The sequence below is a fragment of the Natator depressus genome, chromosome 1 (genome assembly GCF_965152275.1).
Source record: "Natator depressus isolate rNatDep1 chromosome 1, rNatDep2.hap1, whole genome shotgun sequence".
NCBI lineage: Eukaryota > Metazoa > Chordata > Testudines > Cheloniidae > Natator > Natator depressus.
In genome coordinates this window covers 313,030,261-313,042,713 of record NC_134234.1, presented here as the reverse complement: position 1 = coordinate 313,042,713, position 12,453 = coordinate 313,030,261, and positions in this window count along the sequence as shown.

The following is a 12,453-nucleotide window of genomic DNA, read 5'->3' as shown; positions in this document are numbered from 1 at the left end:
TCCCTAGTCTGTAGCGGTGCATGGGATTCTTCCGTCCTAAGTGCAGGACTCTGCACTTGTCCTTGTTGAACCTCATCAGATTTCTTTTGGCCCAATCCTCTAATTTGACTAGGGCCCTCTGTATCCTATCCCTACCCTCCAGTGTATCTACCTCTCCTCCCAGTTTAGTGTCATCTGCAAACTTGCTGAGGGTGCAATCCACACCATCCTCCAGATCATTTATGAAGATATTGAACAAAACTGGCCCTGGGATCAACCCTTGGGGCACTCCACTTGATACCGACTGCCAACTAGACATGGAGCCATTGATCACTACCCGTTGAGCCAACTTTCTATCCACCTTATAGTCCATTCATCCAGCCCATACTTCTTTAACTTGCTGGCAAGAATACTGTGGGAGACCGTGTCAAAAGCTTTGCTAAAGTCAAGGAACAACACGTCCACTGCTTTCCCCTCATCCACAGAGCCAGTTATCTCATCATAGAAGGCAATTAGATTAGTCAAGCATGACTTGCCCTTGGTGAATCCATGCTGACTGTTCCTGATCACTTTCCTCTCCTCTAAGTGCTTTAGAACTGATTCCTTGAGGACCTGCTCCATGATTTTTCCAGGGACTGAGGTGAGGCTGACAGGCCTGTAGTTCCCAGGATCCTCCTTCTTCCCTTTTTTAAAGATGGGCACTACGTTAGCCTTTTTCCAGTCATCCGGGACCTCCCCCGATCGCCAAGAGTTTTCAAAGATAATGGCCAATGGCTCTGCAATCACATCCGCCAACTCCTTTAGCACTATCGGATGCAGCACATCCGGCCCCATGGACTTGTGCTCATCCAGCTTTTCTAAATAGTCCCGAACCACTTCCTTCTCCACAGAGGGCTGGTCACCTCCTCCCCATGCTGTGCTGACCAGTGCAGTAGTCTGGGAGCTGACCTTGTTTGTGAAGACAGAGGCAAAAAAAGCGTTGAGTACATTAGCTTTTTCCACATCCTCTGTCACTAGGTTGCCTCCCTCATTCAGTAAGGGGCCCACACTTTCCTTGACTTTCTTCTTGTTGCTAACATACCTGAAGAAACCCTTCTTGTTACTCTTAACATCTCTCTATATATATATATATATGAATCTATAACTTTTTTTTAATTTGTCATTTTACACCCAGGGGGTGGAGTATGTAGTGTGTAGGAATTGGATGGTATCACTTTAAATAGTTTGTGAGCCCTCTAGTGCCCTCTCACTGTTTTGTATGTTTCAGAAGCCATCAGAACCCCACTTGAGCTGCATATGTAGCTAGGCCTTGCGTGTTGCATGTAGTTATCAAACACAGTCCTTTGGACACCACTGTGTCTGCCTAGTTCTTTCCTATTACATTCGTCACGTAAAGAACAAAGGACATAACATATGTGCTTAGCTGTGTGCATGTGAGTTGTCCCATTGACTTCAGTGGCACTTTTCATAAGCTTAAAGTTAAGCATGTGTGGAATTCTGTGCAGGATTGCAGCATTTTAATTGATTATCTTCACAAAAGCACAGAACAGGCAGAAATGGAACGATCAAGGACATGTGCTCTGGTTCTGCCTTTCAGATACAGAAACCTGGTCTGCACATCACTCAACTGTGTGAACCCATATTCATATCTGGTTAACAGACTTTCAACTGGATATATGATACTCTAAAGAGGAGATTGGAAAAGACCCAAATGAGAGTTCTGTGCCCATTCCCACTGACTTTGCTTGATTTTCAGTGGATGTTGGGCCCCCTAACTGCTCTGTGTACCTTTGAAAACCTTCCCTTAGGAATTTTTCTTTAAAATATATCTAACTAAACTTCTTGCCATGTAATAATTGCAATTATAGAGTGGTACAATAGGTGTCCTGACATTTGTATATCAGCTTAAATTTGGCTTAAAATTATAGAGTCATAGAATTGTAAGACTGGAAGGGACCACAATAGGTCATCTAGACCACTCCCCTGCATTCAAAGCAGGAATGCTCTAGTTATTACTTACTCCTGACAGGTGTTTGTCTAACCTGTTCTTAAAAACCTCCAATGACGGAGATTCCCCATAACTTCCCTAGGCAATTTGTTACAGTGCTTAACTACGCTGACAGTCAGGAAGTTTTTCCTAATGTCTAACCTAAACCTCCCTTGCAGCAACTTAAGCCCATTACTTCTTATCCTATCCTCAGAGGTTAAAGAGATTTTTTTCCTCCCTCCTCCTTGTAACAACCTTTTATGTACTTGAAAACTGTTATCATGTCCCCCTTCAGTCTTCTCTTCTCCAGCCTCCACAAACCCATGTTTTTCAATCTTCCCTCATAGGTCATGTTTTCTAGACCTTTAATCATTTTTGTTGCTTTCTTCTGGACTTTCTCCAATTTGTTCACACACTTTTCTGGAATGTGGCTCTCAGAACTGGACACAATAGAGTTTAAGTATTACTTCTCGTGTCTTACTTACAACACTCCTGCAAATACATCCCAGAATGATGTTTGCTTTTTTTTTTTAAACAGTGTTACACTCTTGACTCATATTTAGCTTTTGATCCACTATGATCCCCAGATCCCTTTCTGCAGTACCCCTTTCTAGGCAGTCATTTCCCATTTTGTATGTGTGCAATTGATTGTTCCTTCCTAAGTGGAGTACTTTGCATTTGTCCTTATTGAATTTCATCCAATTTAATTTAGATCATTTCTCCAGTTTGTCCAGGTCATTTTGAATTTTAATCCTATCCTCCGAAGCATGTGCAATCCCTCCCAGCTTGGTATCGTCCGCAAACTTTATAAGTGTACTTACTCTCTTTGCCATTATATAAATGTACCTTCCTTTATGAACCAAAGGCTAATCGGGTTTCTCAGTTAATTGTCTGATATCCACATAGGGTTCTCAGAGGTTCTGGGCCTGTGTTGCTCATGAAACAAACATGACTCAGTATCAGCTTTATACATTTTATTCAAACACTTAAACATAAAATCAAGAAAATGTATCACCAAAGCTAAGCTACTGTTAGTAACACTAAACAAATCTAAGAGAATTAAAGCAGGACAACTATCAAATCAAGGTTAAATACAAAAAAAAAAAAAAAACCCAACCAGTTAGCTTCAATATTGGATAGGAATTAAATCATGAAATGAGTTACATCATCTAATTAATATTAAAAATAATCAATCTTTATACACTCTAAAGAGATTTACAAGAAGGTTATAAACCCCACCTAAAGAATTGTACCAAAGTTAGTCTGGTCTGTGGCATAGACCGGATTAAGGCTACATCTAGTCTGCATGCCAATGTTGGTGGTGGGACGTGTACACGTAGCTACACGCCACTGTGCAAAGCAGGCTGAGTCCACTCTGCAGTTTGTAGCTACATGTGTCAGTGAAAGACTCCAGCAGTCGAGAAAGGTTTCAGCAGCTCCCCATCGCCTGAGCCTTGCACGGTAGTGAGCGTTTTCCTGCTGCCTCCCCACAGCTGGATTCCCCCGTATCAGGGAAGGACTTCAGCAGCGGAGAGCTGCCTGAGCCTTTCCCCAATGCCTGAGTCTTTCCATGCAGTGGGGAAGGGCCCCAGCAGTAGGGAGCTGGCGGAGCATTTCCCTGCTTCCTCCCCACTTCCAGAATCTTTTCCGGTGTCAGGGAAATCTCCAGCAGCAGGGAGGCAGTGTATATAGAGAGGCCCAGCTTGGGCGAGTAGTAAGCTGTGTAGAGTATGTTCTCATATACATATCCACACCCTTCGGGCATGTCTCTCCTCTCCTCTTCTAAGCTTTGCCTCACTGGCTACACTGCTATTTATACCCATGCTAGGGAGCCAAGTGGGCATGCGTGACCAGGGTCCCAATGGGGGCCAGCCGTGACCACTCAATTAGGGTGAACTGCAAAGAATGGGGCAGACAATCCCCATAAACTTGATGGATATTCCAATACTTAGATTTATCAAGCTAGCATAAAACAGCTTCGTTATTACCTTACTGGTTACTCAGAAGTCCAAACACAGTTCCCTTCAAGTGATTCAGCCTCAGGCCTCCATCCAGGTACCTAAGACAAATATGATTAAGATTCCTGAAAATCTTATTTCATCATATAAAAGAAAAGATTCTACCAATCCCAAAGGATTGGACACATCACCTCCCAGGTTATTGAATGTTTCAGATCTTACCCAGATACATGCTACAGCCAATTCTTATTACCGAAACGAAAATTAATTAAAAAACAAAAGAGAGAGTGTATGGTTAAACAATCGATATACATATAAACATGAATTCAATTTTTAAGATACAGATGCATAGCATAGATGGTGAGCGTTGTAGTTGCAAAGCGTTCTTTCAGAAATAGTTCATAGGTTATAGTCCAATGTCATTGCAGGGTGTTCCAGTTTAGGACTGAGATCTCAGTCCTTATGGCCTAAGCTTCCCCTCTATGAAGCCTCAAGCAGATCCAAGATGACAGAATCAGGACCCAAGGATCTTTTATACAATTTCATTTCCTCTTTGACAAGTTGCAGAGTGGTAGCCGTGTTAGTCTGAATCAGCAAAAAGGACAAGGAGTACTTGTGGCACCTTACAGACTAACAAATTTATTTGCACATAAGCTTTCATAGGCTAAAGCCCACTTCATCAGATGCATGCAGTGGAAAATACAGTAGGAAGATAGATATAGATATATATAGATAGATACATACAGAGAACATGAACATGGAGTCTAACTCCAACGAGAAACAGCAGAACTGGAATTAATCTGCAAACTGGACACCATTAAATTAGGCTTGAATAAAGACTGGGAGTGGATGAGTCATTATACTAACTAAAAACTATTTCCCCATGCTAATTTTCCCCCTACTGTTGCTCACATCTTCTTGTCAACTGTTTGAAATGGGCCATCCTGATTATCACGCAAAAGGTTTTTTTTTCTCTTGCTGATAATAGCCCACCTTAATCAATTGGTCTTGTTAAGAGTTGGAATGGCAACCCCCATTTTTTCATGTTCTCTGTGTATATATCTTCCTACTGTATTTTCCACTGCATGCATCTGATGAAGTGGGCGTTAGCCCACAAAAGCTTGTGCTCAAATAAATTTGTTAGTCTCTAAGGTGCCACAAGTACTCCTCATTCTTTTTGACAAGTTGGGAGTTCTCTGGGAACAAAGGATGACTTTGAAGGAGGTCCATTACCAGTACATAGCTATTGAATTAACATAAGGCAATTTGCTTGTTCCTCCACCACTCACAGATTATTTGCTATACATTTCACAGAGAGATGAATACAGAGATATCCCGTGTTTACAATTCATTTAAATGCTAGGATGTCTTTTGATCTCTGAATTATCAGAATACAGCATAGACAGGGATTGTTGATTACATTGTTGACCCTACTCATACATATGTAAATACACAAAAACACAAACATTATCTCCCCACATGTCTTTTGAGAGTTATTTATTACAGCCATGCATCACAGTATGTGTGCCACACACTTTCAAAAGAAGCATGAAGTGTAGACGTAATTTACATCTTAATCCTGAAACCAAATTATCATTCAATGTCTGGACCACAACCTTAGAGCCAATTATAAAGCGTTCTTCTTAGAATTCTGTTCTTATGTTGTGGTTAACCCTTTCCTCTCCCCTGTCCCCCACCCTCCAGGAGAGAGATTATAATACAGGCATTAACCAAACACTGATGATATCAGAAGTTTCTCAAGCCTTGTTTACCAGAAATTCCAGGTGACAATTTCAAATCTCTTAAGGTTTTTAAACATAGAACCTCTTATGAATAGTCTTATGCAACGATACTTAAAGCTGTTTAAGCCAGGGGAGTTTTCTTTCTGGCACCTTCTCCTTGTGGACTTTATGGGTGTTCATACACACAAGCACACTTTCCTACCCTATAATTAAAGGATATAGAAGGGCTAGGACATCTCCCAGCAAATAAAAATGAAAGACAAAAATAGAAAAGAGGGAAAAAAAAGATATGGAGAGGTTACTTACCTTGTAGTAACTGGAGTTCGTGAAAATGTGTTGTCCCTATGTACAGTGCATTTCAGGCTGCTCAGGCACATGGAGTGCATGCAAAAACTGATGTGAACTGCACATAGGGACAATCATTCAAAGAAGAGAGGTTTTCAAATTGTTCGGCTCTCACGGTATTCTGGACTCTCAGAGTAGGAGCTAGGACTGACGTCAAAGAGCCAGACTGTGATATGTTGCTGACCAGCACTTCTAGCTAGTGGGAGATCCTCAGGTATAGGCAGACTGACCAAAGGCTGGTGTCACCTGTGAGATAACATCTTGACTTCCTCTTCCTAAGATAGCTAGATACCCAGCTCCTAAAAATAGAAGGCGTTAAAAGCAGCCCTGGAGAGGGCTGTGGCTGGGGATGGCTGATTGGGAAAGCAGCTGCAGCTGGACCATGCCCCAATCAGGGCCCAGCTGGCCTGTTTAAAAAGGCTGTGAGCCAGAGGCCCAAGGAGTCTCTTTCCAGGCTGGGAGAGAGCAGGGCCTTCCTGCCTGACAAGGCACTGAAGGTGGTGCAGTTCTGGGGAAGGAGCAGGCTGAGCAGGGGTGCTCCAGGCTGGCAACTCCCCAGGCTGTAGGGCCTGATCCAAGGCCCATAGAGGTACCGGGAGGCAGAGGAAGGCAGCAGGTCCAAACCCCCTTGCCTATGATGAGTGACCTTTACACTGTGGTCTGCCCCAGGGAGCGGGGGCTTGGTGATGACTGGCAGTAGCCCAGACTAAGGCAAGGTGGGGATAGTGGGTTGGGGGTTCCCCAGGAAGGGGAGACCCAGAGGCAGAGTATGGGGGTACTGCCAGGGGGCAAAACCCCAGAGAAAGGGGCACTGGGGTCTGTGAGGGACTTGGGGGCCAGAGCTGTGTGGATCATCAGCCTGCAGAGGGTGCTCCATGCTGGAAAAGAGCTTATTCCCACTAACCAGCAGGAGGCACCACTGGGTGGGTCTGAGTGTTTACACCAAGCCCTGGACATTCTGGAAGGGCAGTCTTCACTCGGGTAGTTCATTGACTTCAGAGGTGTCTTGGCCTTGATTTTTATGGTTTGTAAATTTTGCTTACTCTGCCTTACAGTGCCTCCCCCAGAGCCTTTGACAAATTAGATGGAAGACGTACTCTGGAGTCATGCAGCTTGGCTAAATCAAGTTCAAATGAGATTATCCTTACCTTATGTCAATTTTGGAAAAGTACCATTTCAATCAGCAATTTTAAAAATATTCAGTATTTTACATACTAAAGAGACTGTAAATCTTTGACAACCACTCCCCTTCCCCCTGCAAAATATCAAAAATCCAGATACATAGGACAACTTTTGAGGAAGCTGGCGTAGCATTACTTGAGATGACACTTGTGTAAGATTTTGTGTACACTTGTGACAAAAAGTCCTATTAAAAATCGCAGATTTTGGGGGTTCTTTTTCAACAAACAGTCACTCAGCATTCATCCATCACCAAAATTTAAAATAAAATTGGAAAAGCTCATTTTCAATATCATCATTCTTCTCAAAAACAAGACAATTTACAGTAACCTTTCTATTTTGGGTATTCAGCTATAAGTCAAATAGCTTATCTTCTGTAATCATCATCTTGGTAGAGAAAAGTTACTAGCATGATGAAAGGTTTCAGAGTAGCAGCCTTGTTAGTCTGAATCTGTAAAAAGAAAAGGAGTGCTTGTGGCACCTTAGAAACTAACAAATTTATTAGAGCATAAGCTTTCGTGAGCTACAGCTCACGAAAGCTTATGCTCTAATAAATTTGTTAGTTTCTAAGGTGCCACAAGCACTCCTTTTCTTTTTAGCATGATGAAACTCATTAAAGCAATAATTTAAAAAAAAACATGCTATTTCTTTCACATACCATATAGTGCAGTGATATTGCAACAATATGCATTCATTGTATGCTTTTAGTTGCTTGTTGCTTAGTTATTAATCCGATGCAGTCACAAATTGCCCAGGACAAGTATAATAATGAGAGCACGTAAATGCACTTTAAAGCAAAGTACTTGTGCCATTGTTAGTAAACTAATTGGCTGGGACCTATCATTAAGGTTAGATCAGAAGAAACATGAGAATTCACATCTAGAAAACTTCATGTTGTGTCTCAGGCCTTTCCAGAATTTTTGAGTTATATTTAGGTTTACGGAGTATTCTTTACATAGATATTGTTGTTTAGAGTACATTGTATAAGACTGACTGTAATACAGTGTAATTGAGATGATCCACGCTGTTATGAAATACTGAATAGGGTCATAATTTACATATCATCCTGATTTTTGAAATCAGTAGGAAATCTCTGAAACTGACCTGACTTCACCTCTAACATTTTTTTAAAGGGATAAAAGAAATGCCATTCAAATTAAAGAAATGAGGGCTTGGTGAAAGAATGTTGGAGGCCTTTGAATTACAGCTTCATATAATTCTCAACAGAATTATGAGGTCCTGGTAGAAGTGCCAGATGATGAAGAGAGGAGAATGAAAGTACAGCAACAAAGTCCTGCAATGTGCTGAATAGAACTGGTTGAAATTTTCTGAACAAAAAGGGTGGTTGTTGAAAATTTCATATAAAAACAGGATTAATACAGAGAAAAAGGAGGACAACTGAAAAATAAACAAATATATTTGATATAAAAATGGGGAGGGGAACTGATTGTTTTTTAAACAAAGGAGGGGGAAAGGTCCACTTTGAACCATGCAGAATGAAAATAATTCAACATTTAAACATTTTTCTGAATAATTGTTTTTCCATTTTTTTGACAAGCTCTAAAACTGAATGTCTTTTGCTTCCATTAACAAGAGTGGGTCAGGAGCATTCTCAGCATTTCACAGGAACTCAGCCGTCGGAAAAAGAGGCCTGAACCCCAAACCAGAGAAAGTCACCTGCTTTCAGAGTTAATTAACAATCTGAAGCTTTGCCTGGGTTCATTGAGATTGGCAAAGCTTTCTGGTGATTTCATGCTAAATTCCTGATGAAATCCATCTACTGTTCATAGTATCAAGTGGAAAATTTGGTGGTACCACAGCCATCAGGGATTTATATGGCTAGCAATGCCATGGATATTTTGTGCTGGTTCTGGGTTCCAGTCTTTTATGCTGCACAGTCCTCAATATTAAAAATCAATATACTCTATTATTGCCCTCCCTCAAAGAACTAACCATCTAAAAGGCTGTGTTTAAAAAAAAATCCCTACTCCTGAAAGGCACTTAAACTTATCTTATTGAAGTCCTTAGTATTGAGAATACTGCTTGATTCTGGAGGATAGAGATTTGACGTTAAATCACAGATATTTTTAAAATATCGTATTCATCTAAGAGGTTAAATGATAGGTTCAACCACCCTTCTCCCAACTCATCGCTTTTCTCTGGTTTACTATTTGTGTTATTTACATAATGTAATTTTATGAATGAATTTGTGGGGGAAATTAGTAGAACAGTCCTAATCTATTCACTTGCCTCTGGTTAATTAATGTATTGTAAAGTACTGTATGTATAGACTTTTTTTAACTTGCTGGATTTGGGAGATAATGGATGATATAGAAGGATGGCAATAAACATGGATACTTCCCTGTATTTTACTGATTTGAGGGCAGCTCACTAGTGATTGAGGGTTTCAATCCTGCAGTAACTCCTTTGCTCACTATCTCAGTCAGGATTACAAGGCATGAATGAGAAAACAGGATTAGCTACTCCACACTTAGAAGCGGTCCCTCCGAATCCAACACATTGATATGCTCTATGTGACTGGTAGATAGGATTTCAGCTTTCAGTGCTGATAATCTCATATCTTTTGGGGGGACTGGATGATTTTAGGGGATTGATAATGGGATTTCAGTGCCTTTCATCTGTGCACTAATAGTTCAAACCCAGCCCAGGCCAACAGCAACTGAAAATAATAGCTATCCAATAGCTGGTTGGGGGTTGTGTGGAATGTATTTCCTAGGATAGACACGTCCCTGTGACAGAATTTACCACTGCAATTTGTAGTGATTGGCATCTTTGCTGCAAACAGTCAGTAGAAAGGATAATGTTGAATAATCAGGGATACTGAAATATATTCTCGTTTTTAGTCTCAAAACAGATCTGAACGGCATGGCTTCATTCGTGTCAGGCCTTTGTTGTGAGTGGACTTGACTATTGAAATGCCATCCCACCAGCAGAATTTCTCTGTTTACAGCTTGTTCAGAAAGCAGCAGCACATTTGCTCACCGGCTTGAGTGGCTGTGATGTTACTATGCGTTCCTTGTGCTCTTTACACGGGTTGCCTGTGAAGTGTCCCTGAGGGCGTTTAACGGTGTGGAAACGGAGTTTGGGTACTCTGCCTACCACCCAGCTCTGGGAGCAGAAGAGGCACTACCCTTCCCCCGGAGCTGGAGGGGAGGCAGAGTAACCCATTGTTCTGCTTCTCCATTCCCTGAAGGCAGGAAGGCAAAATGCTGTGGTGCTCTGTCTCGCCATCCCTTGGTGCCATCAGGGGGCAGAGAGGTGAAGAGCAGGCTGCATCCCCATTCCCTGGAGAGTGGGGAGGAGCTGGGGAAATCTGCCTGTGGTTCAGTGGAAGTTTAAACTAATATGTAATAGATTCAGTGAACCATTTCACTCTGCTGATTTGCTTTTTCTGACAAAATTAAGTTTCATCAGAAAATTTCTGACTAGCTCTACTCCTGATTGGTATTTCTCTGCCTTTATATCTTATGTCAGCAGGCCCACGTGTGTGGAAGTCTCTCTCTCCTTAGACATCCATCTCGGTTCTCCCCCTTCCCCACCCCTTATTGTGGTTTTCAGAGGTGCTGTTCATGATGAACCCCTACTTATTTCCCACCCCACTGTCCTGTTTTGTGTTAACTCTCCTTCAGTTTTCGATGTCATAACCACCAGAGAGTGGATTTCTCATGCTTTTTGTTGTATTTTGTATTCTACTGAATCACTTTGTCTACACCCAATTATGGAGGCTGTGGAACTGGCCCCCAAAGCATGCTGCTCTCCCAAGAGGCATTGCGTCTCCACACCCCCACTCATTGGCACTATGGCTACATTGAAACTTCAGTGCCAGCTGTGTCCCTGCTGCACCAGCCCACCGAACCCCTTGTAAAAGGGAATCCCTTTTATAATGGATAGTGTGGAGATGTGTGTGTCTCCTGCCCATTGCCATCCTGTCCCTTTCTGCTCTGATCTGTCCCTTCCCCAGGAGAAGAATGGGGGAGGAGGCACATATTTCGATTGTTCTATTACAATTAATTGCTAAAGCATCATCCAATCAGGAATCAGTCAAGTTTGTTCTGCGTGATCATGCCAGGATAGGATGGGGGCATCTCAACTTAACTACTAGTGGATTTCTGAATAGAAACCTCTGTGGTATATTTTTTTAATGTTGGATGATCCACTGTTAACTTCCTTCTCTGGTTTCTAACTCCCTTTAGAGGGGTTACACCTGATCCTGAAAACTCTTATCTTGGGAGCAAGTCCCACAGCTGTCATTGGGGACGAACACATGAGTAAGGAGTACTCAAGTGAATAGAGGCCTGGATGTTTGGACCCTTAAAGTAAAACCATTAGGGAAGGGAACATATGGCAGTGCAGGCCCTAAATGAACCTTTCTGCTGTAGGAGCCCCACAGCCCCATTCTTCTCTTTCTATTTCCTAGAACATTCTAATACCACCTTGCCTGTATTCCCTAAATGTCCCAAATCCCTCCTTTCCTAGGTAGATTTTGCAGTGAAAGACCCATGAAGTGAATCTTGAAGGGTTTTGCAGTAGTGGTTCCCCTCTCATGAGGGGAGAGGAGAGCACCGGCAGAACCTAGATGATTAGCAAGGTATTTATAGAGTTATCAGTAAAATACAAACATGACACACACAAATTTTCCCTATTAAAAATATGTTTAATTACACCGAAGTGGAACATCTGTTACATTTAATCTGATAATAGATATAAAGGGACCAAAAAAAGCTTAATTAATCAGAGTAATTGAACACAAAGTTGAAAGCTGTATCTATTAAGCAGGAAAGAAGGATGACAATATCCTAAGTGCTATATGCATTATTAATTGTTATATCAGATTCTATTAGCACAACTGGATTGAAAGATCTGTCAAAAGTTGTCTTCAAAAACAGCTATTTTCAGTAATCATAAATCAGTCATTAAAACTGGATCTAGGCAAAAACGTGACATACTAAATCTCATCTCTAAAATGATTTTATTTTAGTCAGATTCCTATCCCCAGAAACCAATTTAACCTTACTTTAAATATAAGTACTGAAAAAAACAAAACAAAACAGGAATTCACTATCTTTGGGTGACCCTTTTGCACTTGGTGCTCAGAAAAAAAAAAATACGACGCTGTGCTTTTTCTTTTGGTATGATGTTGCACGATTAGTCTTTGAAGTGGGCATTTGGGATTTAAAAATAGTTAATATCAGGAACTAACCTTTGAAAATTGACTATGGTGCATACACTAACTCTTTAACAA